Raw genomic sequence first — 16537 nt, 5'->3', positions numbered from 1 at the left:
GGTATGTCTACCCATTTTAATGGATTTTTTGTACTGAAATGTCAGCACTAAGCAATATATGGAATAAAGCGGTTTTATGAGATCTGGAATAGTGCCAGACAGCTTTCTCTGTTTGAAAAGGAAACTGAAGTGCCCAGAGGAAACCCACACAGACACAGGGAGAACATACAAACTCCGTGTAAATAGTTCCCTGGCTGGAATTCTAACCAGGGACCCATCGCTGCAAGGCAAAAGTGTTAACCACTACGTCACCCACAAGTATGTAGTTAAACTTTCCCCACTGCACACTCAGTTCATCCCAGATAGTTCATCCTATTCATAAAGAGCAAATGATGTCTCGCCCATTAACAGTGTGCTTAAAAAAATAAATGACTTCTAATTGTCCATTTTCCTGGGTCTTTCTCGGACAGCACCCTGAGAGATGACCTCGATCCACAACCACTGGACAGGACAAGCTTGAAATATGAGTTAATCGAGGCAATCCGCGTACCTATACAGTGGTTAGCAAAAGTATTTGGCCCCTTGAAGTTTTCCACATTTTGTCATATTACTGCCACAAACATGGATCAATTTTATTAGAATTCCACGTGAAAGACTAATACAAAGTATTGTACACGTGAGAAGTGAAATGAAAATCATACATGATTCCAAACATTTAAAAAAAAAAAATAACTGCAAAGTGGGGTGTACGTAATTATTCAGCCCCGAGTCAATACTTTGTAGAACCACCTTTTGCTGCAATTACAGCTGCCAGTCTTTTAGGGTATGTCTCTACCAGCTTTGCACATCTAGAGACTGAAATCCTTGCCCATTCTTCTTTGCAAAACAGCTCCAGCTCAGTCAGATTAGATGGGCAGCGTTTGTGAACAGCAGTTTTCAGATCTTGCCACAGATTCTTGATTGGATTTAGATCTGGACTTTGACTGGGCCATTCTAACACATGGATATGTTTTGTTTTAAACCATTCCATTGTTGCCCTGGCTTTATGTTTAGGGTCGTTGTCCTGCTGGAAGGTGAACCTCAGCCCCAGTCTCAAGTCTTTTGCAGACTCCAAGAGGTTTTCTTCCAAGATTGCCCTGTATTTGGCTACATCCATCTTCCCATGAACTCTGACCAGCTTCCCTGTCCCTGCTGAAGAGAAGCACCCTCAGAGCATGATGCTGCCACCACCATATTTGACAGTGGGTATGGTGTGTGCAGAGTGATGTGCAGTGTTAGTTTTCCACCACACATAGCGTTTTGCATTTTGGCCAGAAAGTTCCATTTTGGTCTCATCTGACCAGAGCACCTTCCACATGTTTGCTGTGTTCCCCACATGGCTTGTGGCAAACTGTAAACGGGACTTCTTATGCTTTTCTGTTAACAATGGTTTTCTTCTTGCCACTCTTCCATAAAGGCCAACTTTGTGCAGTGCACGACTAATAGTTGTCCTATGGACAGATTCCCCCACCTGAGCTGTAGATCTCTGCAGCTAGTCCAGAGTCACCTTGGGCCTCTTGACTGCATTTCTGATCAGTGCTCTCCTTGTTCGGCCTGTGAGTTTAGGTGGACTGCCTTGTCTTGGTAGGTTTACAGTTGTGCCATACTCCTTCTATTTCTGAATGATTGCTTGAACAGTGCTCCGTGGGATGTTCAAGGCTTTGGAAATCTTTTTGTAGCCTAAGCCTGCTTTAAATTTCTCAATAACGTTATCTCTGACCTCTCTGGTGTGTTCTTCGGACTTCATGGTGTTGTTGCTCCCAATATTCTCTTAGACAACCTCTGAGGCCGTCACAGAGCAGCTGTATTTGTACTGACATTAGATTACACACAGGTGCACTCTATTTAGTAATTAGCACTCATCAGGCAAGGTCTATGGGCAACTGATTGCACTCAGACCAAAGGGGGCTGAAAAATTACGCATACCCCACTTTGCAGTTATTTTTTTTTTTTTTTAATGTTTAGAATCGTATATGATTTTTGTTCCACTTCTCATGTGTACACCACTTTGTATTGGTCTTTCATGTGGAATTCCAATAAAATTGATTCATGTTTGTGGCAGTAATATGACAAAATGTGGAAAACTTCAAGGGGGCTGAATACTTTTGCCAACCACTGTATAAGGCTACCCAATCCTCCTAGGAGTCAGTCTTTGTACTGTCCACACAGGCAAGCTTTACGAGGTCTGTCTGAGGTTGTCCATGGCTGGTAGTCAGGAGGCTCTGGCAGTGATCCTCTACAGCATTTGCTTGGACAGACTGAATCAGCATGGGGAGGACCCTGTGCACGAGTTTCGGATGTCGTCTGTTTTACTGCCAAACCTCCGGTGAAGGGATGACCACTTTCCTTGCTCGTCAGCAGGATCCCGTACGCTACAGCAGGATTTCCCAGCGTCTAAGTGAGCCACTTTGCACCTTGGAATGGATCGGTGGACCCAGATGTGGTGGTGAGCTGGAGGCAGGTAGTGATTTTGCCTCTAGGGAGGGAAACCCAGCAATCGGTCTCTGTTGTGGAGGGCAGAGGGTGGCGGTGCACAGCAGGGGAGGTGGTCTGGCAGGAAGGGCTGTATATTTAAAGGAGGATCCATGGTCATCGCGGCTGGCATATTTTTTTTTTTTTTTTTTAATGATTCTTTTATTTTCAAAATATTTTGTTACAAACAGTGTACAGGTAAAGACAAAAGCACATAGTGCCTATTGAAATGTGAACAGCAAGAAAGTCATATAACAATAACGGACCATCTGGTAGCCAACCAGTACTGACAGAAAATGCGTAGTAGTCTATCTAACAGATATATTTGGAGCGGGTAGAAGGCACCCGGTCTGGGTTGTATCAAGGTATGAAATAGTATTATATCAAGGTATCAAATGGTAACTAATCCAATCTCTATAAAGTATGGGATAATAAGATTCTCCTACCTTATAGATGTTTGGCAGAATACAAAAGCAAGTAGTAGTTTACGAATAAGCATTCAGTTTTTTATTGGTGCACTTTGACAACACGTTTCTCGGCTCACAGCTGCTTCCTCAGGTCAATACAAGTGCCTTTAGTAACAAATGGCAACTCTCAGATAACGTTACAACAAAATAAAACTTAACTTAAATTTCTACATTTCATCATACATTTCCGTTATAAAACATGCATACATATTTACTAAAACCTTATTAAAAAAAAGTAAATCACTTATGGAGGTATGTGTACCTAGAACAAGTTGTGTTAAAAACCGGGGCATAACTATAACTTCTGGGTATCTTTTATGTGAGCTGAGGCTGCCATTATAGCAGATAGAAGAGGCTTCATATAGGACTGAAACAAACCGGTTCTAACTCTCAGGATTATATGGCTATATGGAGGTGTTGTGTACTTGGGAGATCTTTAGTTGTGGGCTGGATAAGGGGATAGTGGTGGTAGTTTCCGCTTGGCTGAGCAGTATGTGGTATGTCATATACAACAATAATCATTTAACGATATTGTGGGTAGTAAAGTTGCTAGGGATGAACAGAAGGGATCCCTAGCGAGGAAAAACTATTATAGAATGTATTTGTGGTCCTCTAAGCAATTAGAGTTATGTTGTGGGCTGAGTTTAAGGACTGAGAGTGAAAAGAGACAGGTGGGCGGGATTCCCAGTATGGAATAGTCAATGAGTGTCTGTATGCGCTATTAGCGCTTCCGTGTAGGGCAGATACATGTATCTGTTCAACAGACACATGACTATCTCAAATATTGATGATCCAAACACACACACAAAAAAAATCCCTTTCATAAGTAGTATAATTGCGTACAAAGGGCGACTCCTAGTTTTAACGGTCAAGGTGCTGCGAGTAGCCGAGGCCCCTGAGGGATCATACACCCGGATACCCATTTCCTCTGTAGTGTGTAGAAGCCTAGTTGAACTGGGGGAATTCGATTTGGTGTGCTTCAGGCATTCACATTACTCTTTATATAAGTATTTAAAGAATGACTGTGCTATACATAAAAGAAACAGATCGTGTACTGAAAGAAGGAAAAGAAGAAGAGAAGAGGAAGAAGAGAGAGAAAGAGAATAGGAAAGTAGAAGAGGAAGAGAGACCTATGCCAATGCCGGCGCCACTACGCTCAACAGTCGAGTGCCAAGAGGACATACCTTAGATGAAGTATGACTCTTTGATACATAGGGAGATCATGTAATTTAGGTGGGTGTGAGAGAGGCATAACATGGTTTCAATAAACTCAAACCAGACATGCCATGTCTTCATAAACTGGTCTCGCCTCTCCTGTAAGGTGGAAGTAAGATCTTCCATCTTTTGTATCCAGTCAATCTCTCTAAGCCAGTCTTTAATCATAGGGGGATCCGTTGATTTCCAACGCCTGACTGACCAGTGATTATGGTGAAGTTGGAAAAATGCTGGGGAATCAGGTGAGAGGTAGTCTGTCAAAGTGTGCATAATCTCTCTCACATCCACCCAAAATTGTGTAAGTTTACTGCAGGACCAAAATATGTGGATCAATGTGCCCGTTTCCTGCCCACATCTCCAACACAAGGGAGAGGTAGAGGGGAACATCTTGTGGAGTTTAGAGGGAGTCAGATACCACCTAGTGAAAATTTTGTATCCTGGCTCTGGGAGGATAGGGAGGATTGATGTGCAAAGGTTTGTATCCTGCCTCCTGGCTCCGGGAGGATAGGGAGGATTTATGTGTAAAGGTCAGGATTTTTTGCCATTGCTTATCAGAAAAAGACATGCCTAAATCACATTCCCATTTAGCCCTGTATGATTTGCAGGGTTCCTCAATGGTATTGAGGAGAGAGTATATCATAGAAAGAGTTCCCCGGATGTGTGGCTCGATGGTGTAATGGTTAAGGGCTCTGCCTCTGACACAGGAGACCAAGGTTCGAATCTCGGCTCTGCCTGTTCAGTAAGCCAGCACCTATTCAGTAGGAGACCTTAGGCAAGTCTCCCTAACACTGCTACTGCCTATAGAGCGAGTCCTAGTGGCTGCAGCTCTGGCGCATTTTTCCGCCAGGAGAAAAACGCTATATAAATGTTCTTTGTCTTGTCTTATTTGTCTTGTGTTGTCTTGACCTTCACCCATAAATGTCTGCTCAAATGGTGTAAGGGGTCTATCTAATCCTATTTTAGTACCTTGAGCTAGTAGGAAGTGTCTGAACTGGAGGAGACTCCATGTATCCAGAGATGGAGAGATTAGGGAAAGCCTGAGATCCTCGATCTTCACCCAGTTACCACCTGATATCAAATGGTGTGCTCGCAAGGTGGGTCCCAATCGCCAGGGTAGGCATCTCTTGGTGTTAAGGCCTAAGGGGAAATTTATATTGCCCAATATGGGCATCAGCGGAGAAGGCCATGGGGAGATGAACAAAGATTCTCTATAACTGGCCAGGGTACGGAGGGTCTGGCAAGGGACTGTTGCAGCAGGAGCGGTTTTAGAGAATGAGCGAGTGGCCCAGGGCATACTTTGCAATGTGCTTTCCATTACTTCCTCCTCCATACTCACCTACCGGGCCGGTAGAAGCCGCTGCAATCGGCGAATCGCGGAGGCTGACCACCCAGGTGCCGCTTCCCTCACCCTTCCCGTCTTCCACGTTGGTGAGTCCTCTCTTCCAGCACCACCTTGGTCAATTTGACCTATGGTGTTTCACTCCACCCATTTTCGTTTCCTGCACTTTCTTCTTGTTCATATTTTTCCCTTAACAGGTGTTACACACACAAATTTCTCCATCCATTGTATTTCAGGCACTATTGCACTTTATTATCCTCCTGGACTTAGTGTTTGGGAGGCCTGATGCACTGTTGCACTTTATCACTGCTACCTTTCCCTCCAATGTGTATACTCATTTTTGTATTTATCTGGGAATTGAGTGTGAGGGTTGGGCTTATTTATAGTATTTCATATTCAGCCATTGGCTACATTATTGATTGCGACCACCTGGGGTCCAGTGTGTTTTTTAATTGCTTTTATTCATCATGTGCAATTGTATTACAATAAAGCTCATTGTTTCTATACTATATTGTGTGGTGCGGTCGTTATAGAATTCATCTTTTGTTGTTCACAGTTACCCATGGGTCTGAATCCTTTTCTGCACACACGAGTCTGATTCTTGATTTTGATGCATTTATGAGCTATAATTTATGTACTGGTGCTGCCCCTTTTCTTTGTATAGGTTTGCGGTACATGGACGTTTGTAAGGTGTTCTCTCTGATGTATATGGTGGTGTCAAGAAAGTTAATCTCCCTGTGAGAGTAGCTCAATTTCAGTTTGATTGTAGGATGGAAGGCATTGAAGTTCCTGTGAAATTGGATAAGATCCTCCTCACTTGCAGACCAGATGATCAAGATGTCGTCGATAAAACGGAAGTAGGCCATGGGTTTTATATGACAAGTATTCAGGTATTCTTCTTCAATCTTTGCCATGAAGAGATTTGCGTACTGCGGTGCAAACCGTGAGCCCATTGCCACTCCCATTTGCTGTAAATAGAGGTCCTCCCCAAAAGTGAAATAATTGTGGGTGAGAACGAATCTCATTAGTCCAGCAATTGAGTTTATAGGTGTGCCCAAACCTCGAAGATATTTGCGACAGGCCGCAATACCATCATTGTGGGGAATGTTGGTGTACAGCGACTCTACATCCATAGTGGCAAGAATGGTGCCTCCAGGCACTGGGCCAATGGCTGCCAGTTGATTCAGGAGGTGTGTAGTATCCTGTATGTAGCTGGGTCTTTTACAGACTAGAGGCTTCAAAATGTTTTCCAACCACCCTGAGATATTCTCTGTGAGAGTTCCATTCCCTGAGATTATGGGCCTGCCTGGGTTCCCCTCTTTGTGGACTTTGGGAAGCATGTAAAAGCAGGCGGTTCTTGGCTTTTCCGGGATAAGAGTCTGTACATGAAGCCTGGTGTTTACGGGCAATTTCTTTACCATCCTATTGAGTGCCATCCTGTACCTTTTTGTTGGGTCCCCCTGTAATTTGGCATAGTGCATGGTGTTCGACAACTGTCTTTGTGCCTCCTGGATATAGTCACTGGTGTTCATGATGACTATGGCACCTCCTTTATCCGCTGGTTTAATAATAATGTCCTTATTCTCCTTAAGGGATGTGATAGCTTGTTGCTCTTGCAATGTTATGTTATGAGCCAGTGTTTTTCTTTTATTCAGAACCATGTCAGAGATTTACGATGTCTCCCCATCACCAGAGTCTGCTTTATGTCATGTTGAGGATTCTATTGATCTTATCAATATAGGATGCCTGGGAAAGCCACTATTAACAGCAGGAAAAAAGGATATTACAAAATATACTGATCTCCCAATACCAACACACTTTTGTTTACCTGGACACAGTTTAAGCGATTTTCGCGTCACTGTATTAATGGGTGTCTTCAAATCGGGAAACATGAGACTAACACAAGAAACTAAGTTTATACATTGGTTCAAAACTGTAGAAGATGGTTTGAACAAGGACTCTAACTTCTTGTGCTGGTACGATGGGTTTTAAATGCCACAATTCTTTTAATTTTAATTATTCTATCTTTTCATTCATTTTTGTGCCATATGCTGTGTAAGATGGAATTCACTGTCACTATTCATTTTATTTGCTTTCAGGTGCTGGCTTTAAATGCCACAATTCTCTTAAGCTTAGAATTAATGGTGCGTGTAACCAGGCCAGTTACCATTTGAATTCGGAATTTATGATGTCTCCTCATCACCAGAGTCTGCTTTATGTCATGTTGAGAATTCTATTGATCTTATCAATTTAGATAGGATGCCTGGGAAAGCCTCCTCAGTAACAGTTAAGGCATCTAATTACATTTATGTTTGCTAAAGAATGTTTCTCCTCTGTATGTCAGTGTATATAAGCTGTGTTTTTCAGTTTTGGTCAGGAACCAGTCCGACGAAGGCTTTTTATAAGTCGAAAGCTCACTGTTTATCCATCTCTAAGTTAGCCAATAAATGGTATCATCCTGATTCAAAACTTCTTGCTTTTACTCATGGCTAACACGGTACAACACTTTACTGCTTCTACTATCTTAAGATCACCGAGATATGGGATTCAAGCATCTGGGATGAGAAGGAGTTTCTTCCTGAGGAAGGGTCAGCAATTGCATTGAATGCCTTGAGCATATGTGGGGATAGCAGCTGTTTAAATTTCCTATGGTAGTCAGAGGTATACCCGTCCGGGCCTGGTGCCTTGCCAGAGGGGGTTTGGGACAATGCTATGTGTAATTCGTCTTCTGAGAATGGTTCCTCTAGTACTTTGATAGCGTTAGGGACAGCTTTGGCATCTGCGATTGTTTGAGGTACTCTGCTAGCTTGCTCTATTTAGCGTCTTTAGAGGCTGTGGATGGGTGTTGTGGCAGGTTATATAGATTAGAGTAGAAATCTTTAACGATTTTGCGATACCTTCATACTTATAGTGTATCACCGAGCGCTTATCCTTGATACAAGGGATATAGTGTAATGGTTAAGGGCTCTTCCTCTGACACAGGCGACCTGGGTTCGAATCTCGGCTCTGCCTGTTCAGTAAGCCAGCACCTATTCAGTAGGAGACCTTGGGCAAGTCTCCCTAACACTGCTACTGCCTATAGAGCGTGTCCTAGTGGCTGCAGCTCTGGCGCTTTGAGTCCGTCAGGAGAAAAGCGCGATATAAATGTTCTGTTTGTTTGTTGTTTGTTTGTTAGTTAGAAAATTGTTGGGTCTTCAGAGCCCTGGCCAGAATAGAGCTACACTTGTTGCCAAATTCATAAAAAGTTTGACGGCAACGTAGGGCTGCATATTTAACCTTAAATAATAATAGTGATTTGAGTGTCTCCTTCAGTTTCGTGAGTGAGGAAAGAGTCGTAGGGGATTTGTCCCGTTTGTTTCTGCTTCAGCTCACCAATTGATATCAGGGTCTTGTTAATTTCTTTGTCCCTTTCTCTCTCTTTCCTAGCATCCTCTCTAATCAAGAGGCCTCGTGTGAAGCATTTGTGTTTCCCAGATCAGGAGTGGGGAAGAGTCCTCCTTTACATTTAGGTCAAAGAACTCCTCTATCTCCCGTTTAATCCTCGCGAGAACCTGCTTATCTTCCAGGAGTAAGTTGTTCAACCGCCAGCAAGCAGGGCCTCGCCTATGTTCCCCAAGAGCCAGTTCTACAGTAACTGGCGCATGGTCAGACAGAGAAATATTACCAATTTAAGGGGCCACCGAGACCGAGAGTAGATTGTGTGAGATGAAGACATAGTCGATTCTAGTATATGTGTTGTGGGGAAAAGAGTTGAACGTATAGGGCTCTATTCACAAAAGAGTGCTTACTGTTAGCACGTCCGTTTTCGCGCGAATTTTCGCATTGCGTGCGATCGCGAATTTTCGCGCGAAACGATAACGTTTTCGCGCGCAAACACGAATTTTACCGCGAAATCGAGAACGGTTTCACACGTAAATTCGCGTTTGCCCGCGAAAACGTTATCGTTTCGCGCGAAAACGGCCGTGCTAACAGTTAGCACTCTTTTGTGAATCAAGCCCATAATCTATCGACGATGGGTTATGCAGCCTCCATACGTCCACTAATTGCATGGAGCGCAGAAGTGATTTGCATTTGCGTAAGACTGTATGGGAGACAGAGGATTTCTTCGAAGAGGAGTCTAATTCTGGGTCCAGGCTGAGATTCAGATCCCCTCCCAATAATATGCTGCCCTCTGCAAATGTGTGTAGCTTAGCTAGGAGTGACTGAAGAAAGGTCGCCTATTGGGAGTTGGGCGCATAGAAGGAGCCAATGGTGATCTTTTGGGTATACACAGTGCCTTTAATCAGGTTAAATCTGCCCTGTGAGTCTTGGTATTGATCAACCAGGGTGAAAAGTGTATCTCGTGAGATTAAAATAGCAGTTCCCTTGATTTTTGACATTTGAGGAGAGCTAAAAAAGCTGTTTTGTAATATCTATTAAAGAGCCTAGGAACTGTAGGGCCCTTGAAATGAGTTTCTTGAAGGCACACGACATTGGCTCGTTCCTTATGACACAGGTGTAGTACAGGCGACCTCATCTCAGGCACATTTAGCCCTCTGGAATTAAAAGATAACAGTTTAAGTGATTGCTGGAATATCCACAGTTAAGGAGCAGCACCGGAGTAACACAGGTCTCATCTTAAAAAGCAAAGTTAAACAGAGAAATAATATAGAAAGAGATGAAAAAAGAATAGAATAGTAAGTAAAAGAACGTGTAAGAAACCACGTAGTGCAGATGTGTAATATGTAAAAAATAATCATATTAAGGTGGCCATACACTGGTCGATTTGCCATCAGATTCGACCAACAGATAGATCCCTCTCTGATCGAATCTGATCAGAGAGGGATCGTATGGCCACCTTTACTGCAAACAGATTGTGAACCGATTTCAGCCTGAAACCGTTCACAATCTGTGGTGGTGCTGCTGCTGCCGCCACATAACCCGCATATAGAGCGCCCTCTACTGTTTAAACTTCCTGCCGGGCAGGAAGAAGTGAATCATGCCGGAGACCAGACCAGAGAGGAGAAGACAGCGGTGACAGCGGGACTCTCGCCGGCGGAACAGGTAATGTATTGCCGCTGTATTGCGTCGGTTGTCGGGCATTCGAACGCCGCTATCGACGCACTCCTGACCCGAGAAAAATCTTCCACACGGATGGATCGACGGGAGTCAACCGGAACGATGGATTTCGGATGGAAATCCATCGTTCTGTCAGCGGTGTGCGCGGCGATTTCACAGCAGTTTCAATCACTGTGATCGAAATGGCTGTATATCGGCAGGAAAATCGTTAGGTGTATGGGCCCCTTTACCTGGACTGGTCTTATCTAAGACTAGATCCAAAGCAAACTTTCGCTCAATTACCTGGGAGTCTCAAGGGTTCCCAGCTGTCTTTGGCGATACGCCCTGGGGTAAGAAGGCCCACAACAAACCAGTGGGTGAGCTCCGGGCCCCCGGGTGTACCGCATGTATAACCATAACCAATAAAAGGGGTATATAACCAACAGTAGCATGCATAGTTTCAAGAAATATACTAAATAATCAATGAGGGAAAAGGCAAACTATATTTGAGAAAAGTATATACAGTGGCGTAGCTAAGGAGCTATGGGCCCCGATGCAAGTTTTACAATGGGGCCCCCCAAGCACTCTATACATAACAATTGATTCGGCACACCAAAACCTGCCAATGGCAACTACAGTGTCAGAGGTGCAAGAAGGAGATAGGGAACAGTGTGTTAATGATTACCACTTATTCATAGCATCTATAGAAGTGATTATTATGAGCACAAGACCAACAGAAAGCTAATACTGTAGTTGAGGGAGGGCCCTTCGGGGCCCCTCAGGCCCAAGGGCCCCGATGCGGTCGCTACCTCTGCACCCCCTATTGCTACGCCCCTGAGTATATAACATGTTCAGCTATAGTATCCGTTTACCCTACAGTCCCTATTAGATTTAAGACGTCTTTCTTTACCTCCTCTCCTCCTCCTTCTCCCAAGAGTATCAGGAGTTTGTGTGTTCTTATAACAGAAGTGAGTGTTAAGCATATATGAGCTTCTGCCTAGCTTTTAGCATGTTCTCAGGGACTGCATGTGCGGATCTGCAACTCCCTCTAACTGCCATAGGTTTTGTTTACATTTTATATATTGTGCTCCCTGTGGATCTCTGATGAAACTTATCTACCTGCCTCCCATGTCCCCTCCGGCCTAGAGCCAATACCCACATCCCCCAAGCCATTCACATAAGCCAGTGCATCAATAACCTGTCATCATAGTCAAGTGCAGTGGTAAACAAGACATTTACAGTATAGTGCTTATGAAGCCTTTCAGTAAACGTGTGAGCTTGCGCTGGGTCTGGCTGCCATAGCAGACTGTAGTGGGTGAGGCATTTTGAGACCCATGCGTCTGGGAAGAGGAGCAGTGACCCATCCTCGAGTGAGGAGGGAACATGGAAGGCAGAGCATAAGGGACTCTTAATTTATTCAGATCCCGAGTAGTGTTCTCAGACAGGTGGGTCTCCATCAACATAAAACATGTTTATGACAAGGGCGTTGGCAAAGGCGTGGAAGTCTGTTCTCCTGAGGAGAAAGTGCGTATCCATCCGAAAGTTTGGAAGGAGGAAAGGGGGGCAAAGTACTTACAGGTATGGAGACTTTTTCTTAGGCTTCTGTGGCCGGCCAAAATCAGGCGAGTCCGGATCCCATTCTTTGAGGTCTACTGAGGGCAGCGACAGTGTGTCCATGAATGAAGGCAGGTCACGAGGATGGCGCAGCACACAAGACTTAGAGCCCTTCGTTGCTACCAGTTGAAAAGGGAAGCTCCAGCGGTAAGAAATCCCTTCTTGCTTCAGGCCTTGTATAAGAGGGCGTAGTGCTCTGCGTTGGGCGAAGGTAAAGGGTGCCAGGTCCTGGTACAGCGTGACTTGGATTCCATCGAGGTCTAACAGTTCTTTATCACGTGCAGCGGCCATGATTTCCTCTTTATCTGTAAAATTGTGCAAGCGGCATATGATATCCCGTGGCTGCTCTTGGTCTGTAGGCACAGCCCAGAGGGCTCTATGCGCTCTGTAAAACTTAATTTTCTGAGCAGCTGGGCGATTCAGGAGTCCATTAAATAGCGATCTCAGGGTTGGCAAGATGTCTTCTGCCAAGATCGTTTCAGGAACCCCGCACACTCTGATATTGTTGCAACGCCCTCTGTTCTGGCGATCTCATAAGTTGGGAAGAGGTCTGTTGCTTCTCACTTGTTTCTCTTGGGCGGGCTACCTCAGCATGTAGTTGTGCAATGTCTGATTCAGCCGTAGTTATCTGATCCGTGAGGCCCGTGATATCACTGTGGATAGCCGCGATCTTCGTTCTCGTGGAGGAGACAATGCGCTCGGTTTGCTCATCGAGATCATGCTTGGTGGAGAGAGTTCGGAGATACTTCCATATATCCTCCAGATTGCTCATAGCTGCTGGTCCCGGTCTGGGAGGAGAGGCAGATTGCGGAGATGATGACTCAGGGTCCGCCATATTGGAGGCCACGGGGTTCGGGTTAACCATCTGAAAATAGTGGGTTACTGGCCGTTGAGATGGGGTTTGAAGCTGTCGATCTTTGCCTTTACCCCTCTTCTTCCTATCCATACCACTTTGGGCAGCAAAAGTGGCAAAAAGGTTGCATTTATTAGCTGCAGAAGCATGCGGGCCCGGGAGCTCGGCAGTTACACATCTTCACTCCTCCATTGCCGGCTCCACCCGCGTGGCTGGCATTTTTTGACCATGGATCAAGCTGCAGGGACATCAGCGCAATCTGCGGAGCAAGGCTCCTCTACCTCTCTGGCAGGTGTTGCAGGGTTTCCTTTGACTATGTTCATGCAATTGGCTAGTTGGCACATACTAATGGGTATGCTTATTGTTTTTGCAGCCCATTCTGGATAAAGCTGCAAAAACTGACAAGCTGGATGCATCTTCTACTCCGGTAGGATTTGGTGGTAGTTTGTGTTCTGCTTTTGAGGAAGTCTGATAAGCAAGGCTACTAAGAAATCTGATTCCAAGAGATGTAATATTTGTTCCTCCAGATTTCCTGCTTCATCTACTGCCTAATACACACGGTACGATTTTCCGTGCGATAGATGGATCCGATAGATAAAATCCGTTATGTCCGATATTGCTCCCGATCGTTTCTGCGCTCGATTTCTCATAGCGGTGAATGGAAAAGGATAAGAAAAACAAATGAACAGAAGAAGAGAATCGAGTGCAGAATCGTACAGGAAAAACAATTGGGTTGCAAAATCGCACGGAAAATCTTACCGTGTGTACCCTGCATAACAAGTCATTATGTCAAAATTGTGTGGGTCAAGTGGTAAAGCAGGAGTCTACAAGAGCTGTAATGGACTTTATGGGATGAATAAGATCTGAACTGAGTTCTTAAAGATTCTGTGGCTAGTTCACGAACTGTGGCTCCAGCAGTAACTGTTACATCAGGCCCAGGACAAAATTTGGCATCTGTTGCACAGACTACACCTTCTCAGGGGCAATTTTTGCCAGCTACCAACCCTTCAAGTTTACTACAAGAGTGCGTGCATCAAACACCAAGTGAACCCTGATATATCTGTCTGAAAACATGGCCTGATTGGCTCAATTAAGAGGCGTTGCTCATGCAAATTTGCATTTGATTTCGCTTGCCAGATTATGCAGGGTCTTACAACTAATTGCACCGCAAAATGTTACCCCTGCGGGGATTAGTCCGCGCATCACTTTAACAGGGGCACAACAGGTAAGTCCCCCATGACCCCATGAATTGGGGAGTCGCATAAACAGAGCTCCAAGCTCTCACTGCTCGGAAACCCTGTAGCTGCCCCCTGAGGTGAAGCTGAGAAGTGCAGGTGACCCCCCCCCCCCCCCACAGCATGGCCACCGCCTGGAAGAGCCGTCCACACCCGCTTCCCAAAGCATAGGTACCTACCTTGTAACGCATTGCGTCCATCTGTATCGTATACAGTCTGCAAAATGAGCACGACTTGAGAGCACCACAAAAGAGGGGAGCAAAGCAGGGGCCTCCCCAACCCTTCAATTTTGCCTGCAGGGCCATCTACTTCAACCTTTGATGTTATTGACTCATCCCTTTCTTTTAAGAGGAAGCTGAATGATAATGAGGATTGTGATCTGTCTGAAGGAGAGGTGGATATTTCCTCTATAGACGTGGATGGCTCATAAGGGGAGGTGACTGGAGACCCAGTTAAGGTCACAAGGTTTGCCTTTTCTGTAGAAGGTCTTGATCATTTACTGAGCTGCAATCTACCATGGGTGTAGTCTAGGAAAAAAAGGGGTTTTGTCCACTAAGGACAAGATGTATGAGTGATTGACAGAGGAACAGTCTGTCAACACAGGAACAGAGTGTTTGAAGGGTATTATTAACCATGAATGGAAGAATCCTGGACTCAGAGTTTTTTGGCCGAGATCTAGGGGGCCCTGCCTAAGTTAGATCCTCCTCTATCCAAAGTTTTCAGTAGGTCAGATTTACAATTTGAAGATGTGGGGGAGTTTAAAGATCCAGTTGAACAGAAAATGGATAACTTACAAAGATGTGCTTGGGAATCCACCACAGTGTGTTTTAAACCGGCTATAGCAAACACTGCCATGTCTCGGGCTCTTAAAACCTGGTTAGAACAGCTGCAGTTACATATTAGACACTATACACCCAAGGAGAACATTATGGAATCCTTTGATACTCTGTTTCAAGCTGTGAATTTTGTCTGATTCTTCTGATGAGATTATCAGACTTCTCACAAGAAGTTCAGACCTAAAGAATTCCATCCGTAGGGGGTTGTGGTTGAAAACATGGGAAGGAGACACGTCCTCTAAATCTCGCATATGTAGATTCCTTGTGAGGGAGGTTTTCTTTTTGGTTCTAAATTAAATGAAACGCTTGATAGAACGGCTGTCAATAAGAAGGATTTCTCGCAGAAGAGAAAGACTTTTAAGATTTCGTAGCTCCTTTCGTAACCAAAGGAAACAGTCCAGTAGAAAGACGGGTAACAAAGGTAAGTCAGGTCAGAGTTCTACAGCTCAGGAACAGAGATTGGCGTTTCTGCTCAACCCAGATAACAATACAACCAATAAGCAATAATGGTAGGAGGGAGAATATCACATTTCTACAAAACATGACAGGAACATTTTCAAAGCAATTGGCTAAAAAGAATTGTGTTTGAAGGTTACAGAGTAGACATTTCTGGTGTTACCCCAACAAGGTTTTGTGTGATGCCAACCCCCCCCCCCCCCCCACACACACACACACACACACACACACACACACACACACACAAAGACGAGGATCAATCTTCAGCTTGAATGCAGTTGTGTCTCTTCTTTCAAAGAGAGTCATCAGAGAGGTTCCACAGGTTTAAAGAGGTAAATACTTGTGCTTTGTTCTCTGGTTGAACTTGATGGACGTATGTCGTTTTTTCAACCCAAATAACTATGTCACTATGTAACTTCTATTTGTTTTGGTAAAAAAACACTCAGGGAACATTCAGGTTCATCCTCAATCTGAAAGGTCTGAATACATTTGTGATATACCATATTTTTAGGACTAAAAGACGCTCCAGACTATAATACACACCTAGGTTTAAAGGAAAAAAACGAAGTAAAAAATATACTAAACCTGGTGCATCCATGGTGCAGGAGCCTCTTATGAACCTCGGCCTGTGGCCCTTTCTTTTTTATTTTCACGTTGGGAATCATAATCCCTTCACCAACCACACTTGTAATTGCAACACAACACTCAAGAACAAATGAAATTCCTGATCGCAGCGCAGTGCGATTTCAATTGTGATTTTAATTGTGTCAAAACAGAGCATGCTAGTATTACATCCCTATGTGCCTCTGGTGTGTGATCCTTATTCTGCCAAAGAAGTAGAGTACTCAGGCAGCCTGTCAATTCTGACATTGGTGACTCATGCATGACACAGCTGGAGGGATGCAGGTGAGCCATCACTGCTGTAGTATCTGAATGCTGTGCAGAGAGTAGCTGTTGTCTCCCTATGGCTGTTGCCCTTGTGGGAGCGTGGCGAAAATGCAGGCATATGCCCCCCATCCCCCTGTCCTCCCCTG

The 16537-nt window shown here is 44.5% G+C and overlaps 1 protein-coding gene across 1 annotated transcript in view; it reads left to right on the top strand.

Moving 5' to 3' along the window:
- KDM4B (lysine demethylase 4B) overlaps nucleotides 1–16537 on the top strand; it is a 731006-nt gene that overhangs the window by 307936 nt on the left and 406533 nt on the right. The window lies entirely within an intron of this gene.

This window comes from Hyperolius riggenbachi, chromosome 1, assembly GCF_040937935.1.
Source record: "Hyperolius riggenbachi isolate aHypRig1 chromosome 1, aHypRig1.pri, whole genome shotgun sequence".
Classification (NCBI taxonomy): Eukaryota; Metazoa; Chordata; class Amphibia; order Anura; family Hyperoliidae; genus Hyperolius; species Hyperolius riggenbachi.
Note: the sequence above shows the minus strand (reverse complement) of the source record. Positions and strands in the feature narration are given on the sequence as shown.